The sequence below is a fragment of the Mus caroli genome, unplaced genomic scaffold (assembly GCF_978045245.1).
Source record: "Mus caroli unplaced genomic scaffold, Mus_caroli_1 scaffold_6, whole genome shotgun sequence".
NCBI lineage: Eukaryota > Metazoa > Chordata > Mammalia > Rodentia > Muridae > Mus > Mus caroli.
Window position 1 is genome coordinate 39,893,895 of NW_028227261.1, and position 24,797 is coordinate 39,918,691.

At 38.8% G+C, this 24,797-nt stretch overlaps 1 protein-coding gene and 1 non-coding gene across 2 annotated transcripts in view; both read right to left on the reverse strand.

Moving 5' to 3' along the window:
- Positions 1-24,797, reverse strand: part of Zswim5 (zinc finger SWIM-type containing 5) — a 109,919-nt gene that overhangs the window by 59,579 nt on the left and 25,543 nt on the right. The gene's annotated exons all lie outside the window — the stretch shown is intronic.
- LOC115030939 (U6 spliceosomal RNA) lies at positions 21,490-21,597 on the reverse strand. Its single transcript, XR_003836537.1, has one exon. It is a non-coding gene; the product is annotated as a U6 spliceosomal RNA (small nuclear RNA).

Consider the following 24,797-nt stretch of genomic DNA (forward strand, 5'->3'; position numbering starts at 1 on the left):
TAAACCAGCTCTCAAGGCCTCTGAACCATGTGGTAAAGAATCGTGACATCAGTGACTCCATCTCTCAGTGCCAATTTTCTGCTAGTATGCTGTTGCTATAATAAAATGCCCAAGGAAAAAATATAAGGGAGAGTTGTAAGATATGTTATAAAGTGTGAACCCCGAGATTGTGTTACTTCCTGAAAAACAACAAAACAAAACAAAAAACCTGTTGTGGTGTGGCTCACCTTAAGCACATACCTTTAATCCCAAACAATGAAGGTAAAGTTAGTTTGTAGAAGGAAGCATACATGTTTGAAAGTGATGTCTAATTAACTGGCAGACAAAGTGATGCATCAGAGAAAGATTTGACAGAATAGGATATGCTCAGCTCTAACAAGAACACAGAGAAAAGAGAAGCTACTTATGAGAGCAGTGCAGAGTGAGAGAGGAGGAGACAGTTTTACTGGGAGAGTTTTACAGAGACAGGTTGAAAGGAGAACAAGCTAGACACAGGAAAAGACAGAAGAAGCCAGTGAATGAGGAGCCAGAAGATTAGAAGAGATTGCTAGAGTTAGTATGAGACCAAGCAGAGCAATTCCAGTGAGGTCAGATTGAATCAGTTGGCTTGAAGAGGGAACTGGAGCCAGAAAAGTTGAGTTGAATCAGCCAGAACTCAGAAAGAACACAGAAGGGTGAGCGTATTCAGCAGTAAGCTCAGAAGCTGAAAACATTCTAGGCCTAGATTAGACTGTATGGAAGCTAGAAGCTTTCAGGACTAGGCCTTGTTTTGGAGACTGAGGCAGTAAAGCCTCCTAGACAACAATTAGAGCAGGTGAATAAAAGGTACTTTTACAAGGGGGACAGTTTTATTTTGGCTCCTGGTTTCAGACATTATGGTCATTAGGCTCTGTTGCTTCTGGGTGGGTGTGCAGTGAGGCAGAACATATGCTGGAAAGAAATGGTTTCCGAATGTTGTTCACGTTATGGTGACTAAAAGGAATAAGAGAGAGGGTGATGGTGCTGAAATAAGATACAGCCTTCAAAGCCACCTCTTCCTGCAGTGACAGACCTCTTGCACAGTCCACTCAATAAGAACTCATCAGTAGATTAACCACTGAGGAAGATAGTGCTGTCACGATCCATCACCTATTACCATCACTACCAGCGGGGTCCAAGACTTCAACACACACACGTTTTGAGAAATACTTCCTGTTCAAAACATAAAAGCACACATGGTTTGCACAAAGCCCTAGGCTCCAATCATACACTGCAGGAAACAAAGTTATATATTTTTCAGTTTATACAACATTGAAATTACAAAATTATAGGAATAGAGAATAGATTAGTGGTTCCTAGGAGTTAGATGTAAGTAGCAATACAACAGGAGGGCCAGAGATAGAGTTTCGTGCTGGGTTCTCTTCAGAGAATCCTTCTCAGGTGAAGACAGGATTCTTGACTTTGTAGCAGAAAAGAATTTTAGGATGAGCCAAGATGAAAAAGAAAAAAATTTGTTAAGAAGAGGTTTTTGTTGCTACTTGCACACAGTATGCATGTGTGCATGTTTGAATGTGAGCGTGTGTGTGTGTGTTACTCAGAGCGTTGTGTTTGCTAGTCAAACACTTTGTTACTGAGCTACATCTTAATGAGATAAAAGACTCCAATAAAAGAGGACTTTTAACTCTGTTTTCTTCTCATAAAATAAGAAATTTGAGGAGAGTTACTAATTTAAAGCTATTTTATTACATTTAAAGTTGTTGTATGCATGGGCTGGGGTGGTTTGCACACACCTCAGCATGTGTCTTCTGCCATGGGGTTCAAAGTAAGGTTTTCAAGCTTGCTGGTGGGTGCCTTTATCTGTGGAGCCACTCCAATGGTCACAATTTTGTTTTTCTGAGACTAGGTCTTTCAGTGAGACTTACAAGTCTTGGAGTTTAGGCTAGGGGCCAGCAGTTAACTCCAAGGATTTTTCCAACCTCCCAGCACTGGGATTACAAACCTACTTTTTATGTATTCTGAGGACTGGATTTAGGTTTTGGCAATCCCTTGTTTATTTCTGTTTCTTCTTGTTTTTGTTTGTTTGTTTTGAGACAGGATCAATTACTGAACAATCAGACTGGCCTTGAACTCACTATGTAACCAAGGGCAACCTTGAATTTCTGATTCTCTTGGTTCTGCCTCATTAACAATAGGGTTATAGATGTGTTCCACCATGACAGTTTATTCAGTGCTGGACACCTGAACTCAGGATCAAACTCAGGTTGTCAGGCTTGGCAGCAGGCCCTCAACCCTACTGAACACTCCCAAGCCCACATTACTATTTTTACTGTAACTCTGGATTAACTTCTGTCTTGCACCCCTTTGGTTCTATTCTGTTACAATTGGCAGTTAAATTGCTTATGGTGAAAGTTAAAGACTTTGGAATTAGTTGGGAAAATAAAACTACCATTTATAACATCACTTCTTTGGAAAAGTAACTTTTAAATTAAATATGGCATGTAAAGCAATTGTTCTAAAAATGTGAATCCTCTATTCAAATGTATTCTAAATGTCTGTTCAGAAGGAAAGAAAGAGACGGGTCCTTTAAAAATATTAGACTTGGAAGGAGCTGTGGGCCTTACAGAAAAGTTAATGAATAATCTTTTGTGTCTAATGCCAATTAGCTTTTTATAACAGTGCCAACCTTCAAAGAACAGGAAGTGGCTGAGAAGAATTTGAGACAAAATTTCTATGCAGGCTGTGAAAAGCAGCAAAGGGTAATCTCAGAAAAAGAATGCTTATGTAAGCAAAAACACTTCCTTCCCTATCCAGTTCAAGTGAGAAAAAAGAAGGATGCTGAACGATGTTGAGAGTCAAGCTAAACCTGACCTGGGATAGCAACAGAAACAACCTCTATTAGAAATCTACACAAGAGCACTGAGCAGGACTCTTGCCTGGCCCTGGTGTGCTCTCTGGGACTGAAGGAAAAACACACAGAATGCACTCTTCCTCTTACCCTTTATAAAGGGCGAGGGGAGCTGAGCACAGTGGTGCACACCCTTGGTACAGCACTCTGGAGAGAAAGGCAGGCAGATCTCTGAGTTCCGGGTTAGCCTGGTCTACATTCCAAATTCTAGGCCAGCTGGAGTTACATAGAGAGACCTTGTCTTAAAAACCAAAACCAAAAACCAAAACCACTTCTCATTAAACCAAAAAAAAAAAAAAAAAGTCAAAGCTAAATTACAATAGCAAAAGTCTTGTGATGAAGTATACAGGTATGCTGAAATGTTCTATTTAACATAATTTTTAAAAAGATTTATTTTACTTATATGAGTACACTGTAGCTGTTTTCAGACACACCAGAAGAGGGCATCAGATCCCATTACAGATGGTTGTGAGCCACTATGTGGTTGCTGGAATTTGAACTCAGGACCTCTGGAAGAGCAGTCAGTGCTCTTAACCACTGAGCCATCTCTCCAGCTCTATTTAACATAATTTTATGTTTTATTCTAAAGCTCCAGATTACATGCTGATTTTTCCAAGAAAAGCTCTTTAAATTTTCCCTTTACAAACGAACCTGTAACCCAGCTAACAATGTATTCTGAGATCATCTATAACTCTACTTATAGAGTGTATATTCAACCTGTTCAGAATTAAGTGACCACTAAGAAAAACACTGTAATCAACCACACTAGTCTCTGTTCTTCCCATATTTGCTGTGCTGTTCAGTACACAAGAGGATGGTCTGTGCTCAGAGCTGCTTAGATTGGAACAAGAGAGAACAAAACTCTTCAGAATAAACAACACCAAGAGTTTATCTTCCTTCCTTCATGTGGCATTACCTCAGCTGACCATCCCAAAAGACTTATTTCTTCAAGATTCTTTATTAAACATAAGACTTTTGCTAAAATAAAAACTTTGGAAAACAGGGCCTCTAATGAAGGAGCTAGAGAAAGTACCCAAGGAGCTAAAAGGGTCTGCAACCCTATAGGAGGAACAACAATATGAACTAACCAGTACCCCCCCAGAGTTGAGTCTCTAGTTGTATATGTAGCAGAGGATGGCCTAGTCGGCCATCAATGGGAGGAAAGGCCCTTGGTCTTGCGAAGATCATATGCCCCAATACAGGGGAATGGCAGAGCCAGTAAGCAGGAGTGGGCGGGTTGGGGAGTGGGGGGAGGGGGGAGGGTATAGGCTTTGGGGATAGCGTTTGAAATGTAAATGAAGAAAATATCTAATAAAAAGAAAAAAACTTAAGGTAAAATGTAAAGACTTTTACTAAACAAAAAAGTAATTTATTCACATTATAGAAGCAGAATCACTACATAGCCTAGGCTTCTCTGAAACTGGTGATCTTCCTGTCACTGCTGGGATTATAGGCATGTGGAAAATATTCCTAGTGATGCCACATGGACACATCATACCTAGTATGTATTTTGTATTCAAGCAGATTGCCTTCCTCTACCCCACCTGGCAAAATCTCTCCTCCAATCTCCTCCACATTGGTAAATGGCTTCACCATTCACCCAAGCCCTCACCTGAGAAATCCAGGAAAAGCCTGGGAGTGTCTTCTCTAGTCTTGCAACTACATCATGTTGAGTCTACCTCAAAGACAAATCACTCCTTTTGCTTTTCCCACTGCTCCTGGCAGCCCTGATCTTCTACTACTGAGACTGCTGCAAGAGCCTCCCGACTCTCTCTCTCTCCCGCTCATTAATAACTTAAGTCATAAGTGCCTTTTCTTTATTTTTGAAAGGATCTTATTATCTTATTGTATCTATACTGTATCTCTTACTGTAGTCTATACTGAGCCATTTTCTACTAGGTAGCTAAACTGATCTTTGACATAAATTAAATTAGATCATGGGAGAAAATATAAGCAATTACTGTGCCCTATAAGTTACTGTCCAAAGTATATAAGAAACTTCTACAAGTCAGTAGTAAAAATGGTGCAATTAGACCATAAAAACTTTAAATAGCCAATTTTCCAAAGATATGCAAATAACCAACAAGCATGACTGTCACTCAAGAACTACAAATGACTATGGACATGATCATACATGTGTGTAATTTCAGTACTTAGGAGACAGGCAGGAGCATTAGAAGTTCAAGGCTAGCCGGGCACACACACACACACACACACCTGTCTCTCTGTATTTCCTCTTTCTTTTACCCCTTCTTTCTGCATTCCTTCCCATGGCGACTTTCCGGGCCTTGTTCTTTGGGACCAGAGAACTTGCCCAAGAGTGACTTCCCAATAAACATGCCTTTATCTACTTTAATTTGGCTTGAATTGACTCATTTCATTGGTGGACATAATTTATCAATCCCACCTCATACTCAACAGAATATGCTGTTACTGTTCAAAAACTAGAGGTTGGTCAGGAGTGATGGCTCACCTCTGTAATTGCAGCATTCAAGAGAGAAAGGCAAGGGGATCAGGGCAAGGTCAAGGGCAGCCTGATTTACACAGTGAGCGCCAGGCCAACCAGGGTGACAGAGTAAGACTCTGTCTCAAAAACAGAACAAAAACCCCACAACACACACAAGTGCAGGGGAGGATGGACTGAGCCCTTGTTTATTACTAAACAGGATAAAAAAAATTCCTGGATTGACAAGGTGGCTCAGTGGGTAAAGACACTTGTACTGAGCCTGACAGCCTGAATTAGGTCCCTGGAACTCACATAGTGGAAAGAAAGAACCTACAAATTATTTTCTGACCTCCACATGAGCCATAGCACATGTGTATCTATATACAGATACACTTGCAGACACACAGATAATAAAATAAACAAAATTTAAAATAGTTCTATTTATCTTTATTAGGATACAACTGCAACAAAAGAACTACACAGAGATCTTTACCTATGAACCACATAGCATGCTTTACTGTGAGAAACACTGTTGATGTTAAACACTATTTATGCATATTGCTAATTGTTAGCATTAACAATCATAATTCTATGTGCAAAATATTAAAGAGATATAGAAAAATCTATTATATTAAATATAATTTGGAAAATATTGATATGAACTTATTACTTTGAAAACATATTCACTGGGTAGGTTGTGTGTGTGGGTACCTCTAGAAAGTCCCAGAGACCTGGGATGTGAGAGGCTCCCAGGAATCAATGGGGGTGACCTTATCCAAAATGCCCAACAGTGGGGAGATGGAACCTGAAGAGACCACCTCTAGTAGACAGACATGGCCCCAGTTGAGGCATGGGGCCACCCATCCATCTTCAAAATTTTTGACCCAAAATTGTTCCTGCCTAAAGGAAATGCAGGGACAAACCCAGAGCAGACTGAAGGAAAGGCCATCCAGTGACTGGCCAGCCTTGGGCTCCTCCATCCCAGGCACAGGAACCAAACCCTGACACTATTACTGATGCCTTGTACTTGCAGACAGGAGCCTAGCATGGTTCAACTTCAGCAAAGTGGCCGGATAAATTAACTCAAATAAACTAGTAGCCTTCCTTTATACAAAGGATAAACAGACTGAGAAAGAAATTAGGGAAACAACTCCCTTCACAATAGCCACAAATAATATAAAATATCTTGGGGTAACTCTAACCAAACAAGTGGAAGACCTGTATGACAATAACTTCAAGTCTCTCAAGAAAGAAATCGAGAGCCGGGCGTGGTGGCGCACGCCTTTAATCCCAGCACTTGGGAGGCAGAGGCAGGCGGATTTCTGAGTTTGAGGCCAGCCTGGTCTACAAAGTGAGTGCCAGGACAGCCAAGGCTACACAGAGAAACCCTGTCTCAAAAAAGAAAGAAAGAAAGAAAGAAAGAAAGAAAGAAAGAAAGAAAGAAAGAAAGAAAGAAAGAAAGAAATCGAAGAAGATCTCAGAAAATGGAGAGCTCTCCCATGCTCATGGATTGGCAGAATTAACATAGTAAAAATGGCCGTCCTGCCAAAGGCAATCTACAGATTCAATGCAATCCCCATCAAAATCCCAACACAATTCTTCAAAGAAATGGAAAGAGTAATTCTCAAATTCATCTGGAAAGGCAAAAAACCCAGAATAGTGAAAACAATTATTAACAATAAAAGAATAGTGTGGGGAATCATCATCCCTGACCTCAAGCTTTACCACACAGCAATAATGATAAAAAACTGCATGGTATTGATGCAGAGACAGACACGTTGATCAATGGAATAGAATTGAAGATCCAGAAATAAAACCACACACTTACGGTCATTTGATCTTTGACAATGATGCCAAAAATATACAGTGGGAAAAAGAAAGCATCTTCAATAAATGGTGCTGGTCTAACTGACTGTCTGTATGTAGAAGAATGAAAATAGACCTATATTTGTCACCTTGTACAAAGCTCAAGTCCAAGTGAATCAAGAACCTCACCATAAAATCAGATACACTGAATCTAATAGAAGAGAAAGTGGGAAAGAGCCCTGAACTCATTGGCATAGGGGGTAATTTCCTAAACAGAACTCCAATGACTTATGCTCTAAGATCAAGAATTGATAAATGGGACCTCATGAAACTGGAAAGCTTCTGTAAGGCAGAGGACATAGTCAATAAGACAAATCGACAACCTACAGACCAGGGAAAAAACTTCACTAACCCCACATCCAATAGAGGGCTAATATCCAAAATATATAAAGAAGTTAGTCACCAAAAAACCAAACAACCCAATTTAAAAAATGGGGTATAGAACTAAACAGAGAATTCACAACAGAAGAATCTCGAATGGCTGAGAGGCACCTAAAGAAATGTTCAAAGTCCTTAGCAATCAGAGAAATGCAAATCAAAACAACCCTGAGATTCCACCTGACACCAAAAGTTTCTTCTTCTATGGGTCATGAATTGGTGACATGCCTTCACGCTACCATGTATAATTCTTTGGGTTTTTGTTTGTTTGTTTGTTTTGGCTTGGTTTTGGTTTTTGGTTTTTTCTTTTTTTTTTTTTTTTTTTTTGGTTTTTCGAGACAGGGTTTCTCTGTGTAGCCCTGGCTGTCCTGACACTCACTTTGTAGACCAGGTTGGCCTCGAACTCAGAAATCCGCCTGCCTCTGCCTCCCAAGTGCTGGGATTAAAGGCGTGCACCACCACGCCCAGCTTACCATGTATAATTCTTAAGTTTTGTATTTTACTGGCAGATCTTGGGCCTGTTTGTTTCTTTGCTTTGTTAGGTCCCATTATGCAACCCTAATTACCCTAGAGCTCACTGCACATACCAGGCTGGCTTTAACCTTCAAGCAGTTTCTTCCTCATCTGCCCCCGAACTGTTGCGGTTACTATATGTGCCATCACACCAAGCATGATTCATTTTGAGTGAATTTTTGTATAAAACATGAATTTAGGATGAAATTTATTTTTGCTTATAGCTGAGTTATTACATGGCTAGTTGCATATATTTAATGACTTCTGCATCTTTGTGAAAACTCAGTTGACCAGGTCTGTGTCAAAAGATTTCTAGACTACGTTCTATTTTGTTGTTTATCCCTTCACTATTACAACAATGTCTAATTTAATTTGAGACCTTGTCTCACTGTGTAGTCTTGGCTTGCATGGAGCTCCTGGAACACACTGAGATCTGCCTATTTTTTGTCCCTAGAGTACTGAGATTAAAGGAGTATACTACTATATCCAGCAACAATGTCTTAATAACCGTGGTTTTATAATCAGTGTGGGACTACTTCAGTAGTACAGTGTGTGCTCAGCATGTGCAAGGTCTTGGATGTCATTCCCAGCATCAGGAGTCATACTGAGATAACAATAGTAATAATCACTAGTGTGATTGCTATAACATTTTTCTTCACTGTCAGAAATACCTAAGATTTCTAGTATGATATTGAGCAGGAGTGGAAAGTGTACATTCTGAGGGCTGGCAAGATGGCTTAGCAGTTAAGAGCACTGTCTACTCTTCCAAAGGTCTCAAGTTCAATTCCCAGCAGCCACATGGTGACTCACAACCATCTGTAATGAGATCCAGTGCCCTCATTGCAGGATGAAGACATAAATGCAGACTAAACACTCATGTACATGAAATACACAAACAAATGAGAAAGAGAGAGAGAGAGACAGACAGACAGACTTTCTTATTCCAGATCTTAGCTAGAAGGCATCCGGTTTTACTATGAATTACTTTTATGAGATTGAGGAAATTTCTTATTCTGGAAATTCTTTTAAATTCAGAAATGGAGCTGTTGGTAGCTTTAGATCAGCTGGGGTACATGAATGGCTGTTGTATCTTACTGTACTGGCTGGTTTTGTGGGTCAACTTGACACAAGCTAGAGAGAGAGAGAGAGGGAGGGAGGGAGGGACACATCAGAGATAAAGGAGCCTCAGTTGAGAAAATGCCTCCATAAGACCCAGCTGTAAGGCATTTTTCTCAATTAGTGATCAATGGGAGAGGACCCAGCCCATTGTGAGTGGTGCCATCCCTGGCCTGGTGATCCTGGGTTCTATAAGAAAGCAGATTAAGGCTTGTGAAGCAACTCATGTGGAGCAAGCCAGTAAGCAGCATCCTTCCATAGCCTCTCCATCAGCTCTTGCCTCCAGGTTCCTGCCCTATTTGAGTTCCTGTCCTGACTTCCTTCAGTGATGAACAGCAATGTGGAAGTGTAAGCCAACTAAACCCTTTTCTCCCCAACTTGCTTTTTGGTCATAGTGTTTCATCGTAGCAATAGAAACTGTTACTTAAAACTAACTTGTCAAAAGTAATTTCTGTGTTGACTAGTATATTCACATTTTTTTCTTCTGTAGACTGTTATGATGATATATAAATTGATCTTGAAATATTAGCACAGATTTCTATCTATAGGAGAGAGCTTATGTAATATATATGTATATATTATATATTCATGTAATCTGCAATATAATGAAATATATAATGCATACATGTATAATATATAATGTAATGATATATACATGTATGTATATGTAATATACATATTTGTATATAACATCTTGTACTATGTAATGATACATATAATGTAGTGTATATATATTATATGTATTATATACTTTTATATAATGCAGTACATATTAAATATTCTTTGTAATGTATTTCTGGATTGACTATGCTAATTTTTTTTAATGTTTGGGAGAGTTCAACAAACTATAGTTTGTTCTCCCTTACTTTAGTTCCCTCCTTACCTTAGTGCCGTGGTAGTTATGTGGTCTCAAAAATGAGTTTGAAAGTATTCACCTCTGACATCCAGTTCATCTGTTTACTCTGTAATCACTTTGTTTGAGTTTTGGAGGAATTACTCCTTTTTTCAAAGTTGTTGAATTTGTATATGGAGTTATCCCTAATAACTCTTTACTATTCTTTTTAACATCTGCATGGTATGTAGTGGTAGCCCCTCTTTTACTCCTGAAGTGGGTAATTTGTGTAGTCTTTCCTTTCATCTTTAGACTTGAATAGACGCTTTTCACTTTCGTAGATCTTCCAGAAAACCAGCTTTCATTTTTACTGTTTTCTTTGTTATTTCTGTATTCAGTTTTTAAAAATTAATTTACCAAATTTTAAAGCAATGGGTTTTCATGTAGATTTTTCACGTATATTTCATTTTGGTACATAAGTCTGGAGTCTTAGAAACTTGACTACCTTGTGTACTACAAATGGATCTTGAGAGCTTGTTTGGAGGTTCTAGCAGGGACTGCAACTACACATCTGCCCTTCACAGAAGAATGTCCTCCTTCCTCTCATCCTCTTTAAAGGAGCACTCAGTCTCATAGGAAGGAAGAGGATTCCCAGTAAACTAGCCAGATCTGCAGAATCAACCCTGATGACAGATGTGTCCACATTGTCACATCATTAATTGTTTTATCTCCTTTCTTTTGTTTGACTTGTATTTCACTTTATGCTTTTTCAAGTTGCCTAGGACAGAAGCTTAGGACATTAAACTGAGGGATTTAAAAGTGTACAGGTGCCGGGCGTGGTGGCGCACGCCTTTAATCCCAGCACTCGGGAGGCAGAGGCAGGCGGATTTCTGAGTTCGAGGCCAGCCTGGTCTACAAAGTGAGTTCCAGGACAGCCAGGGCTACACAGAGAAACCCTGTCTCAAAAAACCAAAAAAAAAAAAAAAAAAGTGTACAGGCACCGATGCTGTAAATCCTTGTAAGCATGCATTAGATGAGTCTTACATATACTTTCATGAAGTTAAACATTTTCTAATTTTCCTTGAGACTTTTAATAAATTTTGATCATTTAGAAATCTGTTGCTTATTTTTCTGAGTTTAATGATTTTCCCATATTTTTGTTCTTAATTTCTGTTGCAACCCAGTTATGACTTGAAAGTAAGAAATTCTTCAAAATCATTTAGTTTCATTTTTAAGCCCAGAACATGAACTACTTTTGCCAACATTTCATAGAGTAATATGCATACTATTCGGTGTTCTGTAGATGTTGTTAAATCCTATGTTTGACAGGACTGTTCTGTCGTGTGTGTCACTGAGTATTTTCTATTCGTTGTCTGTTTTACCGATAGAGGAGTGTTGAATCCTCCAACTGTAACTGAAAATATTTCTAGTTCTTTTATTTTCCTCACATAATCTGAAGCACTGTTGTGAAATGAATACACATTTAAGATTTTTTTTCTTGGTTAGTTGATCCTTTACCAGTGTGTAATATTCTTTGTGTGTTTGTGTGAGTACTTAAGCCAAATTCTACTTTGTTTTCTGTTACTGTACCCATGATAGCTTTATTTTTATTAATATTTGTGTGTATGTGTGTTTCCATTCTTTTACTTTTAATTTAATTTATGTCATTGTATTTAAAATGGGGTTTTAAAAACATCTTTATTGCTGATAGCACATACCTTTGATCCCAGCACTCAGGAGACAGAGGCAGATGGATCTCTGTGAGTTCGAGACCAGACTGATCTACAGAGCAAGTTCCAGGGCAGCCAGGGCTACACAGAGAAACCCTGTCTCAAAAACCAAACCAAAACAAAAACTTACATAATTTTAAATCTTATTGTGAAAAGAAAATGAAAATGTTGTAGATAAAAGGAAAACAAACAAACCCCATCGTATTGTACGTGTGTGTGCTTGCCTACATGTGTCTACTCAGAGGACAACTCGGTAGGTGGTGTTGTTTTCCTACCACCACATTGTGTCCTAGGGGTCTAACTCATGCTGTTAAGCTTGGCAACAGACAGTTACCTGCTGAACAATCTCACCAGCACAGAAGTAAAGGTTGTTCTATTTTCCTACTCAGCTTATTTTTCATAAATCTTATGGAACACATTGATAGTTTTTGTTTTTACAAGCTGTCCTACTGGTTAGCTTACTGGTTAACTGAGGTTACTTACTGGTTAACTCAGGTTCCTTAGGCTTCCTTAGGTGTTGAGGCTGATGTCTGTTCTCTTTTCCGCCACTAGGAGTTAGGTTTGGTTTTTTTATATACTGAAACAGAGCCTTGCTCCACATGTGTTTAGCTTAAGCTGAATTCAGTTCAAGTTGCTTTCCTGAGTCGTCCTGTCTTTGTGGTTCCCTGGTTCTTGTTCTCTGGGGTTTCCTTTTCTATTCTGAGGCACTAATTATCCCTTTCTGCAGTGTATTTCTGTATCTGGGTCCACATAACAGGAAAAACTGGGAACCACAACTTCACTCAACAGAGGAAGGCTCTGTCTCTCAGGTTTCAGTTTCTGAGGGTTCCTATTGGTATAGACTTTGCTCCTTTTAACACTTTCTTCACTGAAGATTGCCTGCAAGTTGGGATGGGACATGATAAGAAAACAAAAGAACTAGAAATGGAGCTTGGCATTTTTACACTGAGTCTGAGGTTCTGTTCATTTCCTGCAGCTTGCTTGCCCAGCCCTCACTGCTAGTTTTGTTGTTTCTTATGTATGCATTCAGTTTGAAGATACTAGAGAGGAGAAAAGGACTGCTACTTCCGTGTATTTTGGTCTTCTGTCTGCTTGATATTAATGACTTTTCAGAATCCTCATATTTGTCTCCATGTATTCTGTCCAGATTTTAGAATGTTTTTTCCTGTGAGAGTCACAGTCAAATATGCTTATTTTATCTTTTTTATTTTTTATTTTATTTTTTTGGTTTTGGTTTTGGTTTTTCGAGACAGCGTTTCTCTGTATAGCCCTGGCTGTCCTGGAACTCACTCTGTAGACCAGGCTGGCCTCGAACTCAGAAATCCGCCTGCCTCTGCCTCCTGAGTTCTGGGATCAAAGGCGTGCACCACCACACCTTTATTTTATCTTATGTAACTTTATCTTATGTAACTTTAGAGCCTTATCCTTTCATTTTTCCTATCTATATTTTAAGTGATTTTTCTTTAATGGGCAGACATGGTTGGTCCTAGGTGTATTTTTTCCATAACTTTTCTGCCATTTTAAATGGACTCTTTAGACCATTTATGTTTAATATGATTTTTATATGATTGTGTTGAAACCTGTCATTTTGTGGTTTATTTTGTTTGACCCATCATCCGTTTTCTTATCTTTTATATTCTTTGTTGGCATATTAGCTGTCTTAGGGTTTTACTTCTATGAACAGACACCATGAGCAAGGCAACTCTTACCAAAAAATCCACAACATTTAGTTGGGGCTGGCTTACAGGTTCAGAGGTTCGGGCTATTATCATCAAGGTGGGAGCATGGCAGCATCCAGGCAGACAAGATGCAGAAGGAGCTGAGAGTTCTACATCTTCATCTGAAGACTGCTAGCAGAATATTGGCTTCCAGGCAGCTATGAGAAGGGTACTAAAGCCCACACCCACAGTGACACACCTACTCCAACAAGGCCACACATCCAAATTAGTGCCACTCCCTGGGCTGAGCATATACAAACCATTTTCACATTAGCCAAACTTCTCTTTGCATCTATTAGTGGGTATGTAGTATCTACCTAAGCAGAGATTCATTTCAGCTGGTGTATGCTCGGGGGTCCAGATGAATTGAGACTGCTGGTCCTCCTACAGAATCACCCTTCTCCTCGGCTTCTTTCAGCCTTCCCTAATTCAACAACAGGGGTCAGCTGGGGACCAAATCTGAGGCCTTACACATGGTAAGCAAGTATACTACCAAAGAACTACATCTGTAGAAATTTTTAAACTAAAAGAAGAAAAAAATCCTAATTCAAAACATGGCTAAACTTTTGTGAAGAGACAGCTTAGGTGAAATCTATAAATTCAAGAAACAATCTCTTATAAAACCATTTCTAATTAACTATGAGGGGTAGGAGACAGACAGACAGACCCTCCAACTTGCCAGCTTCTCGATTGTAAATATACAATTACCATCTACCCTCACCCAAAAGGTTTCTGCTTTGCAGAACTCAATCGTGCATTCAAAACCACTCCTAAGAAAGGCCTCTAATTTGTTCCATTGTTAGACAAGTGGTTTATGCATACAGGAAAAAACTTGCCATATATAATACAAAAAGAAAAGAATTGGATGGGGGAAATCACCCCAGTGTTTCTTCATTTTTTTCTTAAACTCCAATCTTATGCTTCCCTTTTTTCATCTTCCCTTTATCCCCCCAAAGCGGGATCTATGCCAAAGCCCACAAAAACTCTTAGTCCCCTCTCAAGCATTCAAATATATTTTCTACCCAGACAACACACTACACTCCCTTTTTAATGAACAAAAAATAAAATAAAATAAAACCCAACAACAACAACCAAAACAATCTGTGAATGCCCACAGAAGAGAAGAGAGAAGAACTGCGATGAAAGGAATTGCAGAGCCGTGGGGGAGGGTCGGGTGGATATGGAAGCCTGGAGCTTAAATAGACAAAAGATAATGAAGGTGAAGCGATTGTAATCAAACAAAATGGTGTGCAGGCTGTCATTTCATACAAATTACAGTCAGAAATATATGAATATTCACTTGAATAAAAATCATTCATTATATGAGTGGTCCTTCAAGTAAAAGGACCTCTGTCAAGGCCCAATGTGGCTGCATTCTTTGTTTGATTTTGCAATTAAAACAAAACAAAACAAACTGTATAGAAGAAAATGAGAGAAAATAATGTTACATGTGCACAGACCCCAAAGCCATCAAGAGCAGGAGTAAGTTTCTTCATGATACAACCAAATGCTATGTCAAAATTAGACATTCAAAGAATGTTAATAAAGGACAAGAGACTCTTCAGTCTGTCACATGACTCAGGATCCCTCCAGGTGCACATTATGATTCAGATTTGAACAGTAAACAGAGGAGCTACAGGGTAGGGTTGAGGACTTGAAGAAAACACAATGCAGCAAAGGTCATCAAAATGAAAACTGTCTTCTTGCCTCACGATTGCAAGAGAACTTTTATTGAAAAAAAAATAGCTGTGAACCAATTTAGGCTGAAATAATTACAACATTTTTACAATCTAACCTCTTAATGATGAATAGAATTTTTCTCCCTGCTTAAGGATCAAATCGGTTGGGCTCTACACTTGTCTGGCACCATGCTGTGGGCTATTTCCCTTAATATATAACCAATCAAAGATGTATTCAGGCTTTTGTGAGATCCAAAGCTTTGTAAGTGCATATTCTAGAGCATCGTGAAGTTTCTCTAAAGGAACAAAATGGTACACAGCTATAGTCTCCCTTTAGTAGCTACACCCAGTGGCTCCTCATGTCCTAAAGGTGTATGAACACTGAACCCTTTCATTATATACCAAATACTAAATACTTTTTCTCCTAGTACTTGTCTCATAATCCTGTAGTTTTCTTCCTTTAATTCATACCAACGTAGCACAAAATCACAGTTGCTTAACAGAAAAAGGAAAAAGCAAAACAAAGAAAAAATGAATAACAAATCAGCATTAACAACAACAACAACAGCGACAACTATTCCGACTCTGCACTTGTTATGACTGCAGTAAAACAGCCTGGAAGGACTGACTAGAAACAAACTTTATTAGGTTTAATGATAACTACAGTAAAGTACTTAACATAAATCTTCATGGAATGGCCATGCTCATATGAAGCATAGGTAAACATTGTTAAATTCATAATTTATAAGCTACAATAATTTTACGTATTGGCACATAAGCTACATAGCACTATCTATATTAAAAACTGAGACAAGGCCTTAGAAAACCCTCCTAGCAAAATGCATCACAGCAACCAAGCTAAGCCAAGGACTTAAGGGTGAAAGCACATGTGTAACAGTTTTATATGAATTAAATTTGTATTCATTTATTTGTAACAGATTCACAACCTATGTGATCCACAGGATGGCACAGAATATAAATACAGCTAAATATTTGTTTATGTTGAAAAACAGCATCCAACTTTGCAATAAGTAATTTTGTGACTACAGTAGTCTTGGGTGTGTGTGTGTGTGTTGATGTTGTTGTTGTTTCTTTTGTTTTGTTTTTTGTTTTTCAAGACAGGGTCTGTCTGTGTGGCCCTGGCTGTCCTAGAACTCACCGTGTAGACCACAGAGATCCACCTGCCTCTGCCTTCTGAGAGCTGGGAGTAAAGGCTGTGTTACCACCTCAGGGCTTGGTGTTATTCTTTGAGACAAGCTCTCACTATTTGAATCCAGCTAGCCTCCCAGTGCTGAGACAGGAGGACTACAGGCATGTGCTATCACTGTATACTGTATACTTTATAAAGTAATACTTTGTTGACTTTCCCCTATGAGAAATGTTAAAGTAAAATTAATGATATAGTAACTTTTAGAGTACTATAAGAAAGTTATGATAAATACAAACGTGATTGGAGAGGAAGTTCAGTGAAAAGTGCTTGGTTGGCATTCACACAAGGGCCAAGGACTGATCCTCATAACACCAGGGGTGGGGGAAATCTGGTATAACCACAATTTGAACATATTCAGCCATCAAAAGAAATAGTGTGCTGAAAAATTAACCTTGAAAGCATTAAGAGCCAATGCAAAAAGTCCCATGCTGTAGGATCCCTTTTATATAAAATACCAAAATAAGAAGGTTATATAAGTTGTAAGGGGGGGGGGGAAGGGAACAATTACTTAATAGATAGATAGAGAATATTGTAGGGTGATTAAAAAATAAAATTCTGAGACCAGAGAGAGGTGGTGTATCCATAATATCACAAATGCACAATAAGTAACTAAAATGGTTAACTATGTTATGGAAATTCCACCTCAATTAAAAAAAAAACAAACAAACAAAGAAAAAGCTTCTTACTGTTTATTACTTAAAGTAAGATGAAAATGTAACATGTTCAGGGGGTGAGGGCAGAAGTCGAATAATGAGATCATATTCGTAAAAAGGCAATGGTAAGAATCAAAGGATCCTGTGGAAAAACGACAAGCCAGGGTGTAGTTCAGTTGGCAGCTCCACTGTAGCTCAGTTTGCAAAGCATGCCTGATGTCTTGGTTCAATCCTGAACCACAGTGGTGTGGTTTGCAAGCCTATAATCCTAGTGCACTAGGTTCAAATGTTGACGCATTTGGGCTATATGTCTCAAAAAACCCAAAGCACTAAAACGGTGATATGTGACATAGTAAAAGGTTAAGTATTAAAAGTGTGATTGTAGGTGTGATAAAAGTATAAAAAGAAAACCACTCCAGCAAAAAACAAAACTCACTTACCAAAACAATTGAAAAGCAGGGGGTGGTGGGAGGGCACTGGGGGTGGGGGGGACCCAGGAAATAAAATACAGACAGAAATGAAGACACAAAATAATACAACAGCATTTAGAGTAAGCTTTGTCAGTAGCATTAATAAATAAGGGGGCTGAGGCCTGCTTCAACAGCAGAAGGGCCTGAGTGACAACACTCATACACTCATGAAGACAGGGATGGTGAAGCCATGGGTAACCCAGCAGTGCACGGATGGAGGCAGAAAGAGACTGTGCAGTTCTCTTGACAACTGGTCTAGCCAACTGGTGAACTCAGAGCTCAGTGAAAGGCCTTATATCAAATAAATAAATAAATAAATAAATAAATAAATAAATAAATAAATAAATAAAAACAGATGGAAGAGCTGCCAAGGTGCTTGACATCAAGACTCGAGTCTGACCTTCAGTACCCACACAGGGGAAGGAGAACTGACTCCTCCCAAGTCACCATACATACTACATCCAACTAAAACATAAATAAATCAGGTGGGAAGTGATGAAGGATAGCACTCAACATCAGCCTCTGATCACACACATGTCACACCTACAACACCCCACACACACACACACTATACAGATATAATAGACTTTATTTTAAGTTTAATTCACTTACTGAAAGAGAACATGTTTCAAATGGATTCTAATTAAAATTTAACCCTCACATAGTTACACCTAAATTGGAGATTAAGAAGACCAAAATTAAAGGATTAAACAAGAATGCATCAGATAAAGGGAAACAATAAAACATCATGTTGATGCCAAACAAAATAGAATTAGGACAAAAATAAAATAGGACAACGGATGCTATTTTATAATGCTGAATGGCAAAGATAAAGTAGCACTATAATGGTTCTCCATGTCTACGCATCAGTTTTAAAACATCACAAACAGAAGGCAGGAACAACAGGAGATAAAATAAGCAATTACTTTTTTCACTAAATGGTATGTCTTTGAAATAGAGAATCTTTTAACAGCCACGTAACACTCCATTGTATTTATATTTTCTATTTAGTTTATTCAGCCAATCTCCTATGTCTGGCATTTAGTATCAACGCAGAATAAATTGAAAATGGTTTTGAAAACGGAAAGAGGTGGGGTGAGGTAGATATGACACTGACAGTGATAGCTCTCTGACTAGTGTGACCTTGTCTACAAAAAATAAGTAAATAAAAAGAAAGGAAGGACAAGAAAAGTTTTTAAAAAGTAGGAATAGTACTCTTAAAGAAATCTCCGTTGCCCTTTCTTTATTTAACAACATGCTGAGACGGCCCTTTGTGAAACATATAGGTAGGCCAAAAATGTAGTGCCTTGGTGTTGACGACCCAGTCTACACAACTGCAAAAGAAGAAAAGAGGAGGAAGAGGAGGAGAAGGAGGGGAGGAGGAAGAAATTGTTTTGTGGTCTAAGTCACCTAGTCCATATATTTTTAAGATTTATTTATTTTATTTATATGAGTATATTGTATGCTGTCTTCAGACACACCAGAAGAGGGCATCAGACCCCATTACAGATGGTTGTGAGCCACCATGTATGTGGTTGCTGGGAATTGAACTCAGGACCTCTGGAAGGGCAGCCAGTGCTCTTAACCACTGAGCCATCTCTCCAGCCCCTTAGTCCATATTTTTAATATAGCAGCTCCCACACACTAAGACTAGGAAATGATAAACTGAATGCAAACACAAATGGACCCCACAGTTTCAAAAGGATACCATTATCGTATCCAAAGGCTTCCTCATGACACACTCCATTCAGGCCCACTCTCCCACCTGCTTCATCAATAACCACTCAGATTTTTGCTTTCACTATAGGTTAGCTTTGTTTGCTCTGGAACTTCATGTGATAAAACCACATTATCTGTATTCTTGTGCATGTGGTGTTTCTGAGATTCATTAAAGTTGTATATGTGTCAGTCACTTGTTCCTTTTTGTTGCTAATTAGCGGGTCACTGAATGAATATATTGACTTGTTATTTCTGCTACTGTAATTTGTGCCTGTGTGGACATGCTCAGTTTTCTTGATTAAAAAAAAAAAGTTAGGAACAGGGAGCCAGGAAGATGGCTCAGTGGGCAAAGCACACACTACACAAGAGTGAGGATCTGGAGCCGGGCGTGGTGGCGCACGCCTTTAATCCCAGCACTCGGGAGGCAGAGGCAGGCCGATTTCTGAGTTCGAGGCCAGCCTGGTCTACAAAGTGAGTTCCAGGACAGCCAGGGCGACACAGAGAAACTCTGTCTCAAAAAACCAAAAAAAAAAAAAAAAGAGTGAGGATCTGGCACATCAATGAGCAAAAGTAAGAGACTGAAAACGAGGTGGCACCAATACCTAAGGTTGTCCTCTTATCTCTACACATGCACCATGGCATGTGTATGCTCACACTCTACACACAAACAATGAAAAATATACAACTAGGAGTGTCAATGTTGGGTCATAAGTAGGGATATATGCAGTTTTATAAGAAGCCACCAGAACTTTTTCCAAAGTGGTCTGTAACCTTTTTGACAGATAGTTTAGGTGTTCCACATCCTCACATATGGCCTGTAACCTCTGTGTTATTCTTACAACTTTGTCATGTGTTCAAAATTATTTCTTCTTTTGTTCATATTCCTTTGTTTTGTTTTGTTGAGACAGGGTTTCTCTGTATAGCCCTGGCTGTCCTGAAACTCATTCTGTAGACCAGGCTGTCCTGAAACTCACTCTGTAGACCAGGCTGTCCTGAAACTCACTCTGTAGACCAGACTGGCCTCTACCTCCTGAATGCTGGGATTAAAAAGGTATGTTTTCAAAACAAATTGTATTTATTCAAAACAACGGCATTTACTTACATTTACTTTGTATCACTTCCATCCTAACAGATATGAATTATCTAAAAGCCACACAAATAATTGCCAGGCTTATCCACTGAATGGTCTTTTCACTTCATCCAATGAGGTCTTACTAACTCCTACCAGAAGGCAATGCCATTAAGATGGTTGTCTTCCTCCATATGAATAACAAATAAAAACAGTCTCTAATTTTTTTTTAATTTCATGATTCCAGTAGTCTTTTCTCTCATATCATTTCAGCTACATGCTTCTTTGGCCACACCTTAGCTCTTAGAACACTCCCAACTGTTGCTGAAATCATGAAGTCACATATCCTATTCTTTTTCTGTCTTGGGTGTTGACTCACTTATCATATTACAGCTGGTTTCCACCTCACTTAGATCTTTAGTCCATTAACCACTCCATTAGTTTCCTCTGTTCTTTACTCTTCTCATGGGTGCTTAGCCTATAGTAATCACTTAATGACAGTTATTATTATCATCCAGCTTAGATTCTATATTCCATTATTTTGATTAGTCGTACCTAAAACCTGTTATTCAACTATTTTTATTTGACAACTACCTATCAAAAAACTTTACCCTAGAATGATCCATATTCTCTGTTTGACAGGCACCTGTAATCCCAGCACACAGAGGCAGTAGGTATATCTCTGTGAACTCAAGGTCAGCCTGGTCTATATAGTGAGTTCCAGGACAGCCAAGACTACATAGAGACACCTTGTCTCAAAAATCAAAAACAACAATCATAGGATTAGATCAGCTGATGCTAATGAAAGTTTAGGTCCATCTATTTTATTTGGGTCCATAATACTGCTAGGAGGTCTTATATTTTCTTCGTCAGCTTGCCTTCATTCTATAAGACATCTTTTCTTCTTTATTCAAATCTCTCTTATCACTTGGGTAAGTAATAGGCATTTCGACCTCAAGTCTGATCTAAAGCTGCTCCCCAACTTCCAAACACAGTTGTTTTCCTTCATCAGTCCTCTCTGCTTACTAAGTGGCAGTATCATAAGGTCAGAAATCTGCCTTCTGTCCTTGTCTCCAACTGCTGTCTCATCAACTAACTTCTAAGTATTAAAACACTACCGACTTATTTCACTGCTTGCTACACATTCTTATAATCAAACCACTTTGTTCATGGGTACCATTAAGCCAGATCAAAACTATTTTCTTTTTTGTAACGGAATTCTTTATGAATGTATGTGCCACCCCTTATACAGGGGCCATGATAATAATCTCAGTATGTTTTAAATTTTAACATTTGTTCTGCTGAAGTCTGCACTTAATATTATCTAATGGCTATAGTTTACAAAACAACTTTGTCTCTTGTTGTCATTCTAGTTCATTCTCCAAACTGCAGTTAACCTTCTAATTCAATTAAGACCCTAACTGCCAGGCATGGTGGCTCTAGCCTTTAATTCCATCACTCAGGAGGAGGCAGAGGCAGGCAGAGACAGAGGCAGATAGATCTCTGAGAATTCAAAGCTAGCCTGATCTACAAAGCAAGTTCCAGGTTAGCCAGGGATACACAGTGAGACCCTGTCTCAAACAAACAAACAAATAACCCAATAACAACAAAGATTATAACCCACTTAGGACCTCTGATTTGACCCTAGTCAAAAATCTCTAATTTTTACTAAATTTATTTTATTCTCAAATATGTCACTCTCTCAACCCCTAGACTTTCAAATATAAGAACAGTTTCTGTACATGATATATTTTCCCTGTAGCTCTTATGTCATTGTTGGTTTTTGTTTTTGTTTTGTTTTTGTTTTGTGAGACAAGAATTCTCTATGTAGTTCTGGCTGTTCTCTCTCTGTAGACGAGGCTGACCTCATATTCAGAGATCTGCCTGCCTTTGCCTCCCAAGTGCCAGGATTAAACACATGCACCACTACTAGCTGGCTTCCCCATACCTCTTAACCTGGCTTTTATCCAAAGTTCATATCTCATATTGAGCATCACTTACTCTAGACCTTACTGTATTTCCAAGAATAGACAAAGTCTGTACTCATAAGTAAACACAATATAGATTTGTACTTTTGACTAGTTGTGGTGGTGCATACCTTGAATCTCAGCAATTGGGAGACCCGCAGCAAGATCTCTGAGTTCTAGAACAGCCTGGTCTACATAATGAATGTCAGGACAGTCAGGGCTATGGAGAGAGACCCTGTCTCAAACAGAACAGAACAGAGCAGAACAGAACAAAACAAAACAAACAAAAAAACAACAACCAAAAAGCCAGAGCACCAGGCACACATATGTGCACAGACATACATGTGGGCAAAACATCCATACACATAAAATTTTAATTTTTTTTCTTTTAAAGAAATGCTTCTAGAAGGAGAAGAAAAAAAGGAGCAATGCCCAAGGCTAAACAATACTGTATTAAAGGGGAATAGAGGTACAAGACTGTGTTTTACAAAGATAAACTAAAACCCAAATGCTTTAGAATCACTGGGTATGTCTTAAAATATACTAACTTCTAAATTTCATTCTAGAACTAATCAATCAGAACCTCTAGACCCATTAATCTGTAACTTTAGCAACAGCACAAATCTGATCCATACCATTTTGAAAGTACAGGTGATGATTTCTTTTTATAAGTATGTATATGTGCATTGTGTATACATGCAAATGTCTGAATAGATGTGCGTGAGCATGTATAGATGCCAGAGACTAACATCAGTTGCCTGCCTCAAATGTACTTTATCTTATTATTTGAAGTAAGGGCCTGTCACTGAACCCAGATATCCCCAATTAGGCTAGGCTGACTGACCATCAAACTTCAGGGATTCTCTTGTCTCCATCCCCAGAGCTGAAATTTATCGGCATCTGCTGTCACACCTGGCTTTTTAAGGATGCTGGGGATGGAACTTAGACCCTCATGCATCTGTGGCAAATACTTCAATCAACCCATATTTTCCAGCTTCTTATTTATTTTTTATTTTATTGTTTAGTGAATAAGGCTTAGCAAAATTCTAATGGATTCAAGTATAAACACCCCCATCCAGCCATCACTGGTTATGAGGAAGAACTAACTGGCTTCAGCAAACCAAGGCAAAGCATAGGGCACCACACTGAATCCCTTTATTTAGGAAAGCCAGAGAAGGGCTGGAGAGATGGCTCAGCAGGTAAGAGCACTGACTGCTCTTCCGAAGGTCCTCAGTTCAAATCTCAGCAACCATAAGGTGGCTCACAACCATCTGTAATGAGATCTGAGCCCTCTTCTGGCGTCTGAAGACTGTTACAGTGTACTTACATAAAATAATAAAGAAATCTTTTTTTAAAAATCCAGAGAAAAATATAAATTCTTAGAAAAGTCTCATAGAAAGACAATGATGTTGGCTTTGGTAAGGAGAGAAATGAAACCCACATTGAAGTAGCACCTCCAGAAATGCAGAGACTTTTAACTGGGCAGTGATGGCACACGCCTTTTGTCCCAGCACTTGGGAGACAGAGGCAGGTGGATCTCTGAGTTCAAGGTGAGCCTGGTCTACAGAGTGAGTTCCAGCACAGTCAAAGCAACACAGAGAAACCTTGTCTTAAAAAAAAAAAAAAAAAAAAGCAGAGCCTTTTGAAAAGGTAGACTGTATTATGAACCTGAAGGAACTATCCTGGGTCAATTGAAGCACTGATGATGTTAGCTTGTCTATGGAGTCACCTCACATGATAGATTTGGTTATAAAATGAGTAAAGAGACAGTCAGGATTACATAGCAAAACCCTATCTCAAAAAATAATAATAATAAAAAATAAACTGAACAAAACAGAAACCTGGACCAGGAACAGAGCAGAACATGGTTGCACAGGTCTGCAATCCCAACATTTGGGAGGCTGAAGCAGGAGGACTGATCATTTGAGGGTACCCTGGACTACATAGCAAGACTCCATTTCAAAAGTAAATAAGTAAGCAAACAGGTTGAACACTGAGACTCTGTTGTGTGGAAACCAACAATCATATAGCCGAGGTGTTTCCGTCTGTACTCCCTGGCAACAAAGTATAAGAGACTAATGATTTAGTGATGAGAAGTGGGAATCAGATATACCACGTTTAGAATGATGAATCTCTGCAGCGTTCAGACAATACTGAGGAAAGGAAATGCCTGTGTTTCAAACAATGCGTGAGAAAAAACCGATACTGATCTCTCTACTAAAGAAAGAATAGAGATTTGAGTTGGTTTTAATTTAGAGAAATAAGTGGGAGACTACATCTCATTCTGAGTGGTGTGAGGCATATCACATCAGTTGTATGCTAATTATGTGAGACATCTAGTACAGTATCCGGCTCATAGCAATTAGTCAATAAAATAGTAGTAGCAGTGGCTGTCCCAAGTTCAGGGAAAGAAAGAAGTAAAAGTGGCTACCATATTAAGGGAAATGGTGCGTGAGCATGTATAGATGCCAGAGACTAACATCGGTTGCCTGCCTCAAATGTACTTTATCTTATTATTTGAAGTAAGGGCCTGTCACTGAACCCAGA